General features: G+C 38.2%; 1 pseudogene; it reads right to left on the reverse strand.

Moving 5' to 3' along the window:
- Nucleotides 1-8,713: 8,713 nt before the first annotated feature.
- Nucleotides 8,714-9,713, reverse strand: LOC149266685 (protein disulfide isomerase-like 2-3 pseudogene; annotated as a pseudogene).
- Between the last annotated feature and the right edge of the window lie 6,539 nt (nt 9,714-16,252).

Genomic DNA, 16,252 nt, shown 5'->3' on the forward strand with positions numbered 1-16,252 from the left:
AATAAATAAATAAAAAATGATAATTTTTTTTCTTTTTTTACCTATGGCACCCCATTGCTCATCGGCAGGAAGCACAAGCTCTGGGTCTTCACTAAAATCCATCCCTGTACATGGATGGATTTTCATGTGCAACCATCGAAATAGGACTAATATGAATCTCATCGATGACGGACCTGCATGTTGAGACATGAGATCCACCCACCTCCTCATTCATGGGACTCTCTGATCTATGAGCTCAAGTGAAATATGTTGTGTCCTAAGCAATGGAATCCATTCTAAGGAAAATAAAATCAAGATCGAATGATAACCAAATTTCTTCGACCATCCATCCTTTTCCTTGGCTAGCTACTCCTTCATGTTTTCCAATAACCCCTCGCTCTAGTTGAATATTGTTGGCTCCATACACTCCAGAGCATACTTCATATGAGACTTATTGCCCAAATGTAGAGTAGCACTACTCATAAATCTTGCAATGATAAACATGATCATCCTCATAGGTAAATGGACCACATCCTTGATCTCGATTTTCCCATCCTTGGTCGGTTGGGATCTCAGTCTATAATATGTTCTCATGTAATCCTTGAATGTCTCTCCTCCCCTTCTCACACCAGATAAAGTGATGGGGGAACTTCTCCTCGATAGACCTGTTAAGAAGTATATATATTCTACCTGTATCTCAAGCATATGTGCACTAAGTCTGAATGTATGTGCCTGAACATCCCATGCTTAGACAAGATATGTCAACAATTCCATCTGTTGCCTCATCCCAGGAAGCCAGAAAAATTTCAAGAGCCCACAATCTCTTAAAGCTTGGATAGTGGCTAGATCATTAGCTACATTTAAATATTGTTCCTCATGTTCTCTTTCCTGCCATATTAAATCCATTTTGTTCCAATAAAAACCTGAAACACAACAAGAAGAATCATGAGAGTGAGTTTAACGCAAAACATTAGGAGATTTTTTAGAGGAACAAGCAAAATAAGTTTGAAAATCGCACCCATTGCACCCATCTAAGGGGACATAGAGCATTGTAGTGCCCTCTATTTATTTCCTGGTCAACACCCCTTTTTTACTTGTTAGGGGTGCGATGGACCTAGGGCGAGAAATTATAGCCCTAGGGCCCTCAAAAATTGAAAAAACATGCGTGAAAAGACAAAATGGAAGCATGAAAAGAAAGAGGAAGGTTATAGCTCCTACATGGAAGTAATAGCACTCGAAATGATCCACTGGATTGGCCGCAATTAGTTGTAGAATATCGCGGGTAAAAATCACTCTGAACTCACTCACAAAGAGGTAAAATGTGAAATGGTAAAACTGAATTACTGTTTTCCTATTTTATGGTCATTTTTCATCATTATTTTATTAATATTTTAATATTTTGACTCAAATGTGGCTCAATTTTATCATGGATAATATATTTTTAATCCTTTGGTGGTGTTTTGAGCAGGTTGCTAGATGTTTAACATATTTAATGATTTTTGAATTGAAACAAATCATTTTGACCAAAGAGCATACTTTTATCACTTTTTTTGGCTTTGTAAACTTATGAAAAAGGAAACCCCTAGAGTCCTCCTTCAACTCTTTTTAGACTCCCAAATTATGAAAACATTATCGAGCACTTGTCTTTTCAAACTCATTAAATGAAATGAAAAGTCATCTACTCAGTATAATTTTAACCCCTTTCCAATTTGAGATAGACTATTTACGAAAAATGAATACCTTAGTTGAACATGGATAAGAGGTTCTCCTGAGTATTGTTTTCTTCCTTTTTGGACTCAAGAGACTATTTACAAAAAGGAACCTTTGGATTTTTCTTTTTTGCGTCTTTTTCAAACTCTCTAAAAATGAAAAGAATTTGTGTTACACCTCTGTTGGACTCGTAAGAATTTATGTTTCATTTTTATTTTTATTATTTTTCGTGTTTTATTATTATAGTTATTATTTTTATTCACTTTTAACAATTATTATTATTATTATTATCAATTTTTAATTTTTAATTATTTTATTTATTATTATTATTACTATTATTATTATTATTATTATTAATTTTTATTAATTTAGTTTAATTTGTTTTTATTTTTATTTTTATTTTTTATTTTATTCATTTATTTATTTATTTATTTTTACTATTATTTTTATTTTTATTCATTCAGTTAGATTTTATTCCCATTTAGTTATTCAATTTTATTTATTTATTATTTAATTATTTTATTTCATTTTCATTTTTATTAGTTTTCGTGCTTTATTATTATTTTATCTTTTTTTTTTCTCGGTAAAGCTAGCTAATCTATTATATTATATATAGGTAAACATTACATGCAGAAAGACAGGCCGTCCAGGGCCAACTGTGGCACCTTGGATAGCTTTTCTTGACACAGAATTCGCCCTCGCAGGGGCAGCACCTCCAGGATATACCAAAACTTATGACACAGAGTTGATCTCAGACAGTAATGAAACGGCCCGCGCAGGGGCTTCCAACAAAAAAACTCATAGTAGACCTTGCCATGACGCATAACAGACAGACACAAAATATGAAAAAGAACTGAAAGTATACAAACATAGAAATGTAGCATAGTCCAGATAGCAGTCGAGACCTTTAACCTATACCAGACCCGAGAGAGAGAAAAGTAAGCCGGAGAGTGCCTCTGGGGATTAATCTTCAGGCTCTTCCTCAATGATGTAGCTCCAGCCCTTCCCACATTGCCATAGGATCCTTCGCTGTGGTCGGCAGTTCCTGCTCTGGAGGTCAGGGAGGGGCTTGCTGAAGCTCCTTCCCTGAATTGCCCTTTTCAATTGGTGGCTGCAGCACTGGACTTTCCTCACGATTTCCTTTTGGAAGTATCTCAGCCAAAACCGGTTGCTTTCCATCTTCATTCCCCTCAGGAACCTTCGTAAAGAGAACTGAGATATGAGCGTTAATGCCTGCATTTTCCCGCGAGCTGCCCAGGGTGAAAACAACTGAGCCGAATGCTGGAAGCACAGACTCTCCTCCATTGGAGCTACCGACCTCCAAGAACTGACTGGCTGGAATTGGTATGGCTCCTGCCCTCCTGTAGCAGTAGCAGCAGCAGCAGTGATGGTGTACATCCGCTGCAGGGGGCGTGAAGATGCACCACGCTCAGGTCCCCTCCTACTCGGCTGTCTTTCACGCAGTCGCACCATATTTTCCGCGGCTCCTTCAACTTGCTCCAGGACCGAGCTAGTGGGCTTGAAGTCTCTGCTCTCACTATCAATTGAGTGCAGTCCCTAAATTGATTCAAGGCAGAGCTCAACTGCCCATAAACCGCGCACAAGATTAGCAAGCAGGAAGCGAACTTCGCCCAAGTGAATGCCTTCACTCTTCGCATCAATTGCGCTCCATTTGCCCTCAGAATTCTGTTCCCACCTGAGGCATTCTCCAGAGTCGAAATGGCTATTTGCGATAGCAGTGGCTGCGTTTTGAAGGAGAAGAGCGTCCACCGGACGAAATTCCTCCAGAGCCTGCACCACACAAACCTTACATTGCGTATGAGCCTGCAGTGATACGTTACCCTTATAAATTCTTGCAACATTCCCTCGATAGGAGCTCTCCATAACTGCTCCCTGCAACAACAGCTCTTCACCTGGTGTAGCATTGAATTATTATTATTTTATCTTTATTTAGTTAGTTATTAACTATTATTATTATTATTATTAATTTCTAATTTTTATTAATTAATTATTTTATTTATTTATTATTACTTATTTTTATTTTTTGTTATTCTTTTTATTTTATTTATTTATTTTTATTTTTATTTATTCACGTTTTAACTCTTATTCATATCTAGTTATTTATTTTTATTATTTTAATTATTATTATCTGATTTCATTTTTATTTTATTTTTATTTTATTTGTTTGTGTATTTATTTTATTTTTATTTCGGGGTTTTTTATATCTATTTATTTATTTATTTAATTTGTTATTTTTATTATTTTTATTCAGTTAGTTATTTCATTCTCACTTAATTTATTCTTAGAAGCGGTCCGTTGCAACTAATTTTCTTTTAATAATAATTGACCTTTATTTTTTGATTATTTACTGATAAACTATTATTTTGATCCTGGTCCTTTGGTCAATATTAGCGGTTGGTCAAACTAGCCGTTGGAGGCTCTGCTCGGTCTATATAACATGCTAAGCTGGATCTGTTTCTTCAACTTGTCCTGACGATGAACCACACTGGTTGGTTCGAAACGCGTCGACAAATGACATTCCATGTGATTTTCGCCGAAATCTTTCTCTAACTTAATATGGATCACAGAAGCCTAAACTCTATTAATGTTGGACTCATAAAACATGACGATATTGAACCACACCTTCTCAGGGTTCGTTAAAAATACTCAGAGGGATTCATCCAAAGGATGAAGTTATTGATAAAGCATATATTATCCTCATCATGCTTGTTTAAAAATAAATAGGTACTGACTAAAAATGGTTGGGGAAATTGGGAAAATAGGGTACTCCACATATTAATGGTAGTGAGTCACTCTTGAACATGACGTTCTTCCACTTCATCTCTGTGGTTGTTGGGTTGGGAAATATGCTTTTTTTTTGGTTCATCACACCATATCAAATCCTCCAATTTCAGTTTTGGTTCAATGCTTCCAACTTTGTTTAGTGTCATCAATATGTTCAAGAGAATTCCTTCATTTATTATCTACTATGATACTCGTAAGCCTTTATTCCATGTATGTCATTGCTGAACCAGTTCCACATCAACATCATTCTGTCTCAAATCATGATACATGTTTCATGTCATTTATGGGGCATACATCAATTCCCTCCTATTATGGGTCACTTCATGTCGACATCAACTCATTATCTAGGAAGTTGACTTAGAAATTCTTCCTTTGGTACCTTGGGACTTGTATACATCAATGAAAAATTTCATCACTCTCGATGATGGATTTTCATCATTGGCCTGCGACTAAAAGATTTTTTGTGGTGTTTGACTTCAACTCATTAATTCACATCATACAGATGGTACTATTGTACCTTGAGATCCATTAACATCACTAGTGGTTTCTCTCACTTCTGTTAAATGCAAAAATCATTTGGCAGTAATTAGATGGTGTTTTTCATGTTTTAATATAGGTTCTTTATTCACATGGTTAGACTCGTACATTGGATGATCATGTCAATGAGATAGAAAACCCCAGATCTAGTCCAATCCATCTGGGCTGCACGTTTAGGATTAATGCTAGATTAAAAGCATGATGGCTATGATCATACAAACATTCATCCAATCATGGATCAACACTTTTCCATCAATGTACATGACTTCTTGATCATTGTACACGTAATGCTAGCTTATATTCTGAGCATGGGTATGCATCCCTCTATAAAGATATCACAAATGATGATCTCGACTAGTTGTTCTTGATCTGAACTTGTCACAAGGTAAAGGACTTTAGTCATCAACCACTATTTTTGACATTTTTCTTTAGGGGGCAATCTGTTATAGGTCATTTTGTCACATCTAGTCAATAGGCCTATAAACCAGATCAATCACCATCCGTGAACATGTTTTAATCATCCCTACACAAATCCCTAAGCATGACCTTTCCGAATGGCTTAATTTCCGAGTCTAATGGCTTCAAGTCAGTGCTTTTAAGGCCCAACACACCCTTCTACTTTAGAGACATGCGTTCAGTAGCAAGGTGCTCCATTCTACACAAGCAATGATCAATAACATCTTGTCCCTTGCTAAGGGTGCACTAATTCTAGAAATTTTGGAAAATTAAAAAGGATCATGAAGCTTCCTCTTCAAAAAGCTTCAAGAGGTTGTTTTAACCATTTACCTTGGAAAAGAAGCTTGAATCTTATCTACTCCTACCTTGGAGATTTCACCTCTTATCCCTTGAGCTCATTCTCCCATCTTAAGTGGAGATCAAGCCTAGATTGGTAAATGGATAACAGTTCTGTTGATGGGCCAAAATATACTGCCAACGAGAAAGGGGTCTCCCTGGTGTAAAGTCCCAATTAGACATCACACTTTTTGGGATAGGAGCCCCATCCGGTATGTGGGCCTGGCTGCCTCCATGAATGTTTTCTGCTCTTGGTTATCAAATGAGAAGGTGCCAAAGTCGGGTGAGAGTGAAGTGCTCGGGCAGCGAAACAAAATCAGCCCAAGATTTACAAATTGTAGAAAGACGTTTAAACAAGTCACAACAACGATAAAAAGAGATAAACAATGAGAGTGATTAGTGAGCTAAAACCCCATCAGGCATAATAAACAGGAACATGTTAGAGGTCAATTGCGAAGTACTTCACAATAGGTCACCGACATGGTAAGGAACAAGTAAACATAGATTCGAAAGCAAAACATACATGCAACCACTATGTATCAGAACATAACATCTTGCATATATGAAAGCACACATACAAATATGGTGAGGTACCAGACAACTAATACAAGGCCCATGAGTGAGCATGGGAATCAGTGCCAAACATAAAAGAAAACATCTTATTAATATATTTCAACTTCAAATACATATCATTCAATTGGTCAATACCCAATAGTTGAACATGGGTTGTTTATACCATTGCTAGATGTCAAAACCCTAGCCCTACTGCAAACCCACTCTCCTAGCTATCAAGAGATGAGTGGCCTTAACTCTCAAGCACCAATCAACTCTCTCTATTCACCTCAAATCAAGTGCTAAAGTCCTGTCTTAATGAGGCCCTAGGGAATATTTATAGAGACGAGGTGACTATTCACATATCATGACCCTTGGCCCTCCCTAGTGCCCTTTCGGCTACCCCCATGACTCTTGAGTTTACCCACTTCTTTCTCAAGCCAAAATTGATTGTTACATTCTCACATCAGTTCCAACATAGTGGCTGCTACAATGGTGGGCAATATTTACATTATGATGAAAGAGGGAGAAGAGGGATGCAAAGGGTTATTAAAAATCCTAAAATGCTCGATGCCTAAATCTCACATTGATGCAGATGCTTGGTCTTGAAATCGATTTGTTTTCTTTCCACTATGCCTCACTTTCCTTCATCTATCTCCTGGTGATGTGCCTTTGAGTGCATGGAAAGGTTATTGGAACTAGGAAGGGGCCACCTAGCTTATCGAAGAAAAACCTAGTTGTGGAAGCCCCATGAGAAACCCTAATCCCTTTGCATTGATCAACATTCATTCTGTTCCTTCTACCTGTAGATAAATAACATTAATCAGACATAATTTCAAATAAATAATGATAACAAAATTACAACCAATCAATTTGAAAGAATGGCATTAATAAAAAATTGATCTAGACCCCTGTGTGGTCAATCGCTGTGCCACGATATTGTCAATGCATGTGGCTTTGGAGGGCCCTAGTGGTACATGTGGTTTCAAACATATTTTAGTCAAGAGGATGCACCAATATAGCTCCTTTTAAGAGATCCATAGAGGGGTAGCCTTCTCCTTTGCGTTGTAATTCCTTCCATGGAGTCTTATATCCTATGTCGCTCTTCATGCATTTAATAATATAAAATCGACAACCCTAACTTTTCTCTTATCATGCCCAACCACCATCAGAATAGAAATATGCTTGTGGGAACAAACATAATATGTTCTAAATATTTTTTGTCTTCTTAGTTTCGACTGGTGGGTTTCCCTCTTGTCCTTGAACACTCCAGCAAGTCTCCCCACTGATTGAAAATGACCCTTTGAAGTCATTTGATTTGCGAAAATGAATGGAATTCAAATTAATGATATTATAAGAATCATCCAAGAACAAGGCCTACATCACCGCAATTCTTCTAAATGATACGTTGTCTGATTCTGGCATTGCTACCCTCCATGAGTTTCAATCAACCTAATCTCCCAGTTCTCTTATTTTTTACTTTCATTCCAAGATTAACATTTTCAAAACTTCTATGGTTATCTATAATTACCAATTTTGGTAGATGACCATGCAACAAAAGCACATTTTCAAGTGACCACTCTACCAAGGTAGCGACTGGTGAGGTAGTTCATGTTTTCTAAAAGGTCGCATTTTCACAAAGTTGCATTACTTGGATGTTTGTCTGAGGCACAAGAATGCGATCTCACGACTTTGCTAGTAGTGCGGCCTCCTAGAGGTCACACCATCGCAGTGCAGCAAGTCATGCTTCCAACAGATACTCATAAGATGTGATTTCATGACTCATAGGCTTTCTGAAAGAATGAAACCTGTTGGAAAGTTGGCTTTGCACTCATCGGGTGTGCTTTCAGCAGGCTCACCAAAGGTGTTAACACGCGACCTAGCGACTGCAAGTGCGAGTGCAACTTCTGGAAGGTTGAAAAGTCACATCTCAAACCAGTCACGCTGCTTGGATATTTTCCATGAGTGTTGAAGTGTGAATTGGCGACTGTGCGAGGGAGTGCGACTTCTTAGAGGTCGCAAAATGACCAAATGGGCTAGTCGCATTCTAAGATGCATTCGTTATATATCCATGTCTAACTTCATCATGTTTTTTGTAACTCACTTTCAAAACCCGTGATGATTTAAACGTTGATATGATTAAATTGGACCATACATTTAACATCAAAATAAAAACTCGTTTCATGCCTAAATCGCATTCTCTACCTCTCCAATTTCTTTGCATGATGAGAAAATAAGTGAAAGTTTGTACAACAAGCTTTATATATTTCTCAAGAACTGGGCAAAATTCTATAATTGTTCCATTTCATGCTTTGCCTGACATATGAATCTCCTAAAATTATTCTTTTTTATCATCCTTATTGCCCATTAGCTCATCCAATGAGAACTCGGCTTCCTCTAACATCTCTTCATCTTTCCCATCCCACAATTCAGTTTCCTCAATAATAGGAACATATTCTAGGGGAAAATTACCTTTACCTCCCTGCCCTGCATCCTTCACAAAATCATAAGATGTTCAAGCTCAAATGCACTGCGAAGTGGAGCATAGATACTCCTTTTTCAGTTCAGAGCTATGAAGGTTGGATACTCATAGCCACCAACATCGACTGCTAAGAGCAGGATGCTTTCCTGTTGCTACCCACGTGTAACTGTATGAACTTCTTTTGAATTTTTCTGCCGCAGACATGAGTTTTTGTAGGTAATGATCCCTTCCTTCTACTTTTGTGTCTAAAATGTCAGGCAGGAAACTAACAAAACAGATTGTTGAAGTAGCGCATGTGGTTCCCAATACATGTTGGCTAGTATGCTTCACTACTTCCGGAGGAGAAACATTCATCTCAAGCTGCTCAAGGGCAAAGGATTCGATCGCAGAAGTTGTCCTTGCACCTTCATAGGAACTAGACTCTCCTTATCCAAACCAAAGACCAAGATTGCAGGAAAGCTTTGCACATTTAACCTCCTCATCAAACTCTTCTCCGCATCACAATTGAAGTGACCCATATTCACCTTTCCCTTCAAGCTATTTGCAGCTTTATTCCACTCTGGAGCAAGCTTTTCACAGCGTCCACACTAGGGAGCATAACATTCAATAAACCCTTGATCTTTAATTTTGAGGAAAGTGTCATCAAAGTTTCTTGAAGTGAGCTCTACTCATGAACTTGATGAAATTTTCGTATTTGATCCAGTGTTCCCATTTAGCTGGTCTTTAAGAACAGTTTTCAACTGCTAAATTACAATTCCGCTATTGGTTTTGCATCCCTTGCTCCTTCATATTCTAAAGGGGGATTTCTAGGAGTAAATACCTTAATGATTGGAAATCCCTTAATTCTGTATTCCATGGTGCAAAAACTCAACATGGACACCCCTGTCATAGTTTAGAACCTATGGTGCCCATATAATACCCCTTATGCTCCATTTAAATCCTGCAAAGAAAAAGGGATAGATATTAAAACCGTGAAAATAATTTCATCTGGAGTAGTAAAATTGCAACTAAATTATACGATTAAAACAAGACGTGGTCGAAACCGAAAATCAACACAACATTTAGGTACCTTACTGGACTTATCAATTGCAAGCAATTTATGTGATGAAAATAGCAATGGTGTAGTTATAGATTCAAGGGCGTGGAGTAAGATGGAAATTTGAGGAATATTTATGCCCTTGAGGGGATGAGAACGAAGACAAAGAAGGGTTACTGTCATGATGTATTATCACAAACCCTTATGCATATGTGTGATCATGCTTCAGGGTGATTAAAGAAGATCTTAAAATGACATGAGTACTTAGATCACATATGTCTAGAGCTACAAGGATGCAAGGGTAGTATATAATCTCTGCAAGTCCTAATGCTCATGTTGAGGTGAAGGATTTGCTAAGGACCTAAGGAAAAAGTGCTACTATGACTCCCAAAATGATGCCATGTGATGCCGATGGGAGCACACCACTAGAGGCATGCAAATATGGTGACAACAGGGAGGGGATCGCTCTTTTGGCAATCTAGGGTTTCTCATAAACCCTAATATTTTCAATCTTACAGGAAGCCACCTTAAATGCAATGCTTGTTCAAATATAGAACATCCATTTATCGTGATGCATATCATGCAAAGCTGAGTATTAAAATCATAAGAGACTCTTAACGCATCAATGAAGCCATTAACCTTTGAAACCCTAACGTGATATGATGCCTATATCTGAGATAAAACATGATTTGTGAATGTAATGCATGAAACGCGAGTGGGTGCACCAAAGGGTTTGGATAGGCAAGGTCGTGGGGAGAGCAACCAGTTGGGGTCCTATCATAAACCCTAGAATCTTAGGGTGAGTGTTGGGGTACCCAAAATTTTGAATATGCCCAAACATTTGGGTGGTGTTTTAGTGGCTACAACAATTGGTGAATCACTAGTATGTAGGAATTTACAGGGTAAGTTCCTCAGACAGAACACCAAAGGACACCGCTCACAAACAGATCACAGATCAATACACCAGTATTTTGACGTGGTTAAAACCCTCAAAGAGGGAAACAGTCCACGGCCTGAGCCAACACGGCCACTTCAGGCAATTTATTAATAAAATAATGAAAATTTACATATGCTTCTCTCATAGACGGATTACCCTACAAATGACCCTCCATGCTCTTTAAATAGATATCATGGACCAATCGGGTGTTAAGCCACGTATCAAGTGTCGGTAATACCGAGCAGAGAATGAACTGTCGGATCACTACATATCGTGACCGTCGGATTGTAAGTTACAAAATGTACATAGTAAAGAAACACACTTTACCTAACTCTATACTAGACCAAGTTGTACTGAACTATTTCCTATGTGTCGGAATATCCTAACATCCCCCCTTAAGAACAACTTGGGATAGGATTGAAGGATTTACAAATATGACACAATAGGAGAAGGAAGGAGGCACTAGAGCCTATCCCCCCTTAGTGACAACTTCCTGAAATCCAAACATAAATCGAAGTTTAGTGAACTTCGCCTCTGTGAGAGCCTTTGTAAAGATGTCTGCAACTTGATCATCTGTTGAACAATATTGCACTTCAAGAACATTGTTGTGAATGAGCTTTCTGATGAAGTGCATGTGTAGTTCAATGTGTTTGCTGCGCTGATGTTGGACTGGATCTTTGCATAGCTAAATGGCACTTTGATTATCACACCAAAGTGTAGTCGGATGCTGCTTCTGAAAGCCAAACTTTGACAGGATCTGATGAAGCCACAAGGCTTCCTTACTAGCTTCTACGGCACCACGATATTCTGCTTCTGCTGAAGAAAGAGAAATGGCACATTGTTTCTTGCAAGCCCATGTAATAGGTCGTAAACCAAGAGTGAACACATAACCTACAGTAGTCTTCCAATCATCAGGGTCACCAGCCCAATCGGAATCAGTGAAACCAACCAATAGAGGAGATGCTTCGGCACTGTAATGAATCCCAAACTAAACTGTACCTCGAACATAACGAAGTATTCTTTTAGCTGCTTTCCAATGACTTTCATGTGGGTTTTGCATAAACCAAGCAACAAGGCCAATAGCAAAGGAAAGGTCAGGACGAGTATGGGTTAGATACAAAAGTTTTCCTACAAGTTGACGGTATAAGGTAGCATCAAATTTAGGAGAAGTACAAGTGACTGAAAGTTTGACTCCAAACTGAAAGGAAGAAGGGGCTGGCTTACAGTCTTCCATGTGAAAGTGGCGTAGAATATCACAGGCATACTTGGACTGAGAAAGGGAAATACCTTCCTTGGATTGCAAGACTTGAAGACCGAGAAAATAATGTAAGTGTCCTAAGTCTATCATTTAAAACTTCCTTTTAAGGCTAGACTTCACATGGTTTATAACATTGGGATCACTACCAGTCAGGATAAGAACTTCGACATAAAGAACAAGAATGATAAGAGACTTTCCCACTTTCTTGGTGTAGACAGTATTGTCAGAATGACACCTAGAGAAGCCAGATGATAAAAGAAAGTTATCCATTTTGGTATACCAAGCTCGAGGAGCTTGCTTGAGACCATAAAGGGATTTCTTAAGCTGACATACAAGGCTGGAGTCTGTTTGTATAAAGCCAATAGGTTGTTCCATATAGATTTCTTCATGCAAGTCCCCATGCAAGAAGGCAGATTTAACATCCATCTAATGGACTTCCCCTTTGAAAGAAGTAGCAAGGGAAAGAACAAGGCAGATAGAGTTCATTTTGGCAACAGGGGAGAAGGTTTCAGTGTAGTCAATGCCTTCAACTTGTGAAACACTCTTAGCAACAAGATGAGCTTTATGTTTATCAACTTTCCCATCTGGTCCATACTTGGTTCTGTAAACCCATTTGCATCTAACAAGTTTTCGTCCCTTTGGTAGAGGAACAAGATCCCATGTATCATTTGCCAATAATGAATGATATTCTTCATTCATAGTTACTTCCCAATCTGGATGGTCTGAAGCTTTTGCAAAGGTGTCAGGATCATAATTCACTGAAGCTTGAGCCAGTAAAGAAGAGGCTCTCTCGAACTGAGAACGTGTACGTCGCTGATCTGTAGGATCACCGACAGGATCACCTGCTACATCCCGAGTAGCACGAACCCATTTTGGAAGCTGAGGAGCTAAAGGAGGATCCTGAGAAGGTGGGGGAGGATTTTCATCCTCGCTTTCATCATATGAAGAAGAAATATTTTCAAAAGTAGAAGAGATAGGGAGAGGTGGCACATCCACCGAACTAGGCTCGCAGGCCGATATATTTTCATCAAACTTTACATCTCTTCTAATGATAACATTTTTGGACTTAAGTGGAATAAGTCTATATCCTTTGACATCTTCAGAATATCCAACAAAAATACATTTTTCACTCTTTGGTTCTAAAGCTTTATGTTTCTCATCTGGAATATGGGCCCATGCTTCACTTCCAAAAACACGAAAGTGACTTACATCCGGTTTGTTTGAGCTCCATGCTTCTTTTGGAGTGATATTCTTTAAAACCTTAGTAGGAGTGTGATTTATTATGTAATTTTCACAGTTAATTGCTTCTGCCCAATGATTAAGACTAAGTCCTTTAGATTGAAGCATACAATTAGCCATTTCCTTTAAGGTGCGATTCTTCCTTTCAACTACACCATTTTGTTGTGGAGTATATGGAACAGTATGTTGCATTTGAATTCCATTCTTAGTGCAAAAGTTGATGAATGTGTTTTTAACATATTCTCCACCATTATCATATCTTAGCTTAAGAATTTGATGTCCAGATTGTTTTTCAACAAAGGCCTTAAAGGCCAAGAACATGTTAAATACTTCACTCTTGAGTTTTAAGAAGAATACCCAAGTGCGTCTGGAGAAATCATCAATGAAAGTTAAGAAATACTTGTAGCCAGAGAATGAAGCAACTGGAAGTGGACCACATAAATCAATATGCACGAGCTGTAAAGGGGCTGAGGCGTGCCAAGAGGCACGTTTTTCAAAACTGTCCCAATGATTTTTTCCGAGTACACATCCGGAACAAACACCATCTCTGCAAGATACCATTGGAAGACCTGTCACCATATTTTCTTTACATAGATTCTGAAGAGAGTGATAGTTTAAGTGACCAAATCGCTCATGCCAAAGTTTGCTCACTTCATCATTATGAGAAACAAATACTGAGGGAAGATTTGATGACCCAAAGTTGTGAAACTTATACAACCTTGTAGAATCATCAGCAATGCCAGTAGCTAAAATCTATTTAGGATCTCTTAGATCCTTAATTACAACATCGAGAGGTGAAAATTCAACGATTTTAACTTCACCTGAATGGGTTATCTGATATACAGATAGAAGGTTGCAGGATAAGGTTGGAACACATAATACATCATTAAACTGACCATTGTCTAGATGAACAATTCCAGTCCCTACAACACTAAGAGATCTATCATCACCAACATATATATTTTTGGTGTTACAATCATTTAAAGAAGAAAACATGCCTTTTTTTTTGGCCATGTGATAAGAAGCTCCAGAATCAATGAGCCACTCATGAGAATGAGAAGAAGAAGATACATTTAGTGCATAGCCAGACCGAGATGCTTGACAACCACATGCAGAAAGTGCTATTCCTAAAGATGAAGTTGAAGTTGAAGATTGCTCCAAATGGATGTTATGCTTCTTCATTGCTGCTTCCAAGGCTTCCATCTTCCTAAAGCATTTGGATTCTAAGTGGCCATCTCGATTACAAAAGTTGCAATGTCTATCAGTCTTCTTCCCTTTGTTTTTATTTGTCTTATCATTTTGTTGAAATCATTTTTCATTTTGAGGCTGAAATTGCTTAGGACCCTTGTTTGGTTTAGGACCATTCTTTTTAGGATACAACTTCTTGGGATTCTTTGGATTTGGTTGTTGTTGGGCGGCTAATGCTTTCTTAGAAGAGTTTCCAAGATGAAGAAGACCAAGGTGTAAGAGTTTTTCTTGTTCTCTTATTAAAGAATCACAAAAGGAATCAAAGGAAGGGGACTTGTAGGTTTGTCCTTGAGAAATTAAGGCTTCTCTTGTAGAATGAAAGGTGGAAACAAACACAGAATAGGCTGGTCCTAACTTAGTAAGAATGGAGTAGATAAGGCTACTATCTTCTTTCTTAACCTTAACACCTTCCAAGAGAAGTCTAAGGGTCTTGAACTTGGACAAAAAATCTTCAATGCAAGAAAAATTATTGGGGTCCAATATAAGCAATTCATTTTCAAGTTGATGGGCTTTAAGTTCATTTTTAATTCCAAAGACTTTTGTAATTTGTTGCAGTGCTTCATCAAGAGTATCAAGTTCTGCAATATGGAATCTAAGATCTGGAGAAATAGACATCCCTATCAACCCACGTGCTTGGTCTTGCCTGTTTTCCCATTTAGTTTCCTTATCTTCATCTTCCGGTTTGGTCTCTTGGCCTATGGCTATTCTGTAAAGACCTTTACTTCTAAGTAAATCCACAATGTAGGACCACCATTGGAAGTAGTTAGTGCTATCAAGAATGACTTGGCATGGAATTTCCATTTTTAATAGAACCTGAAGCTGTAGATGCTGAAAATAAGTGCACCAATGGAAAGATCTCGAACAATTAGGCCGTTTAAAAAAAAAACGGTTCTGAAAACGGCTTCTGGATGAAGAAGTTATGGCTTTTTGAAAAAAAATTGACGAAGTCGCCGACGAGGTGAGGGAATGTGCGGAAATGAAAAAATCCGCCCCCACAAAATGAAGACTTGAACCCAAGACCTCTACTCTCATAAATTAGCTTTGCACCAAGTGAGCTATATAAAAAGTTTGAGAGAGAGAGAGGGGGGGGGGGGGTTTATGCTTTGGGTTGCGTGCTTGCTTTGAGAAAGCTCTTTTTCCCTACAAAACAAAAAACACAAAACCCAACACGGACATACACAAAAAACGAACCTTGTGGCTCAAAGTTAGCTTTAGCTGGAAACTAGATATTTTCAAAAACGAACCTTGTGGCTCAAAGTTAGCTTTAGCCGGAAACTAAATATTTTCCTCAATGTTTCTGATTTTCCGAGATCACACTAAGGTGCAGCGGAAAAGAGCATACGCATGAGAAAAATCATTCCTTTCTGTTTCTGATTTGCCCAGATCGCACAGAATCACAGGGCAAAGAGCATACGCAGAAATGAAAGGTATAGATCCCGTAATAAAAAAGGCTAAATAAACCGAAACCGAAATAAACAGAGAGAAAATAACTGTAAACTGCAAATAAACACTCTATACCTCCAGATATTAAAAATGACGCAGCTAGGGCTATCAGAAACCTTTTCGCGTGAAACGAAAGGGGTTCCTCACTGGACCAGATGCTCCTAACACAACAGAGCAGTCCTCTCGGCCCAAAAGCAGTCAGAAATAGTAGATATAGGAAACGGTAGTCGGATG

This window comes from Pinus tabuliformis, chromosome 6 (genome assembly GCF_031772625.1).
Source record: "Pinus tabuliformis cultivar Carrire ecotype Pingquan chromosome 6, CPIR1, whole genome shotgun sequence".
Taxonomy (NCBI): Eukaryota; Viridiplantae; Streptophyta; class Pinopsida; order Pinales; family Pinaceae; genus Pinus; species Pinus tabuliformis.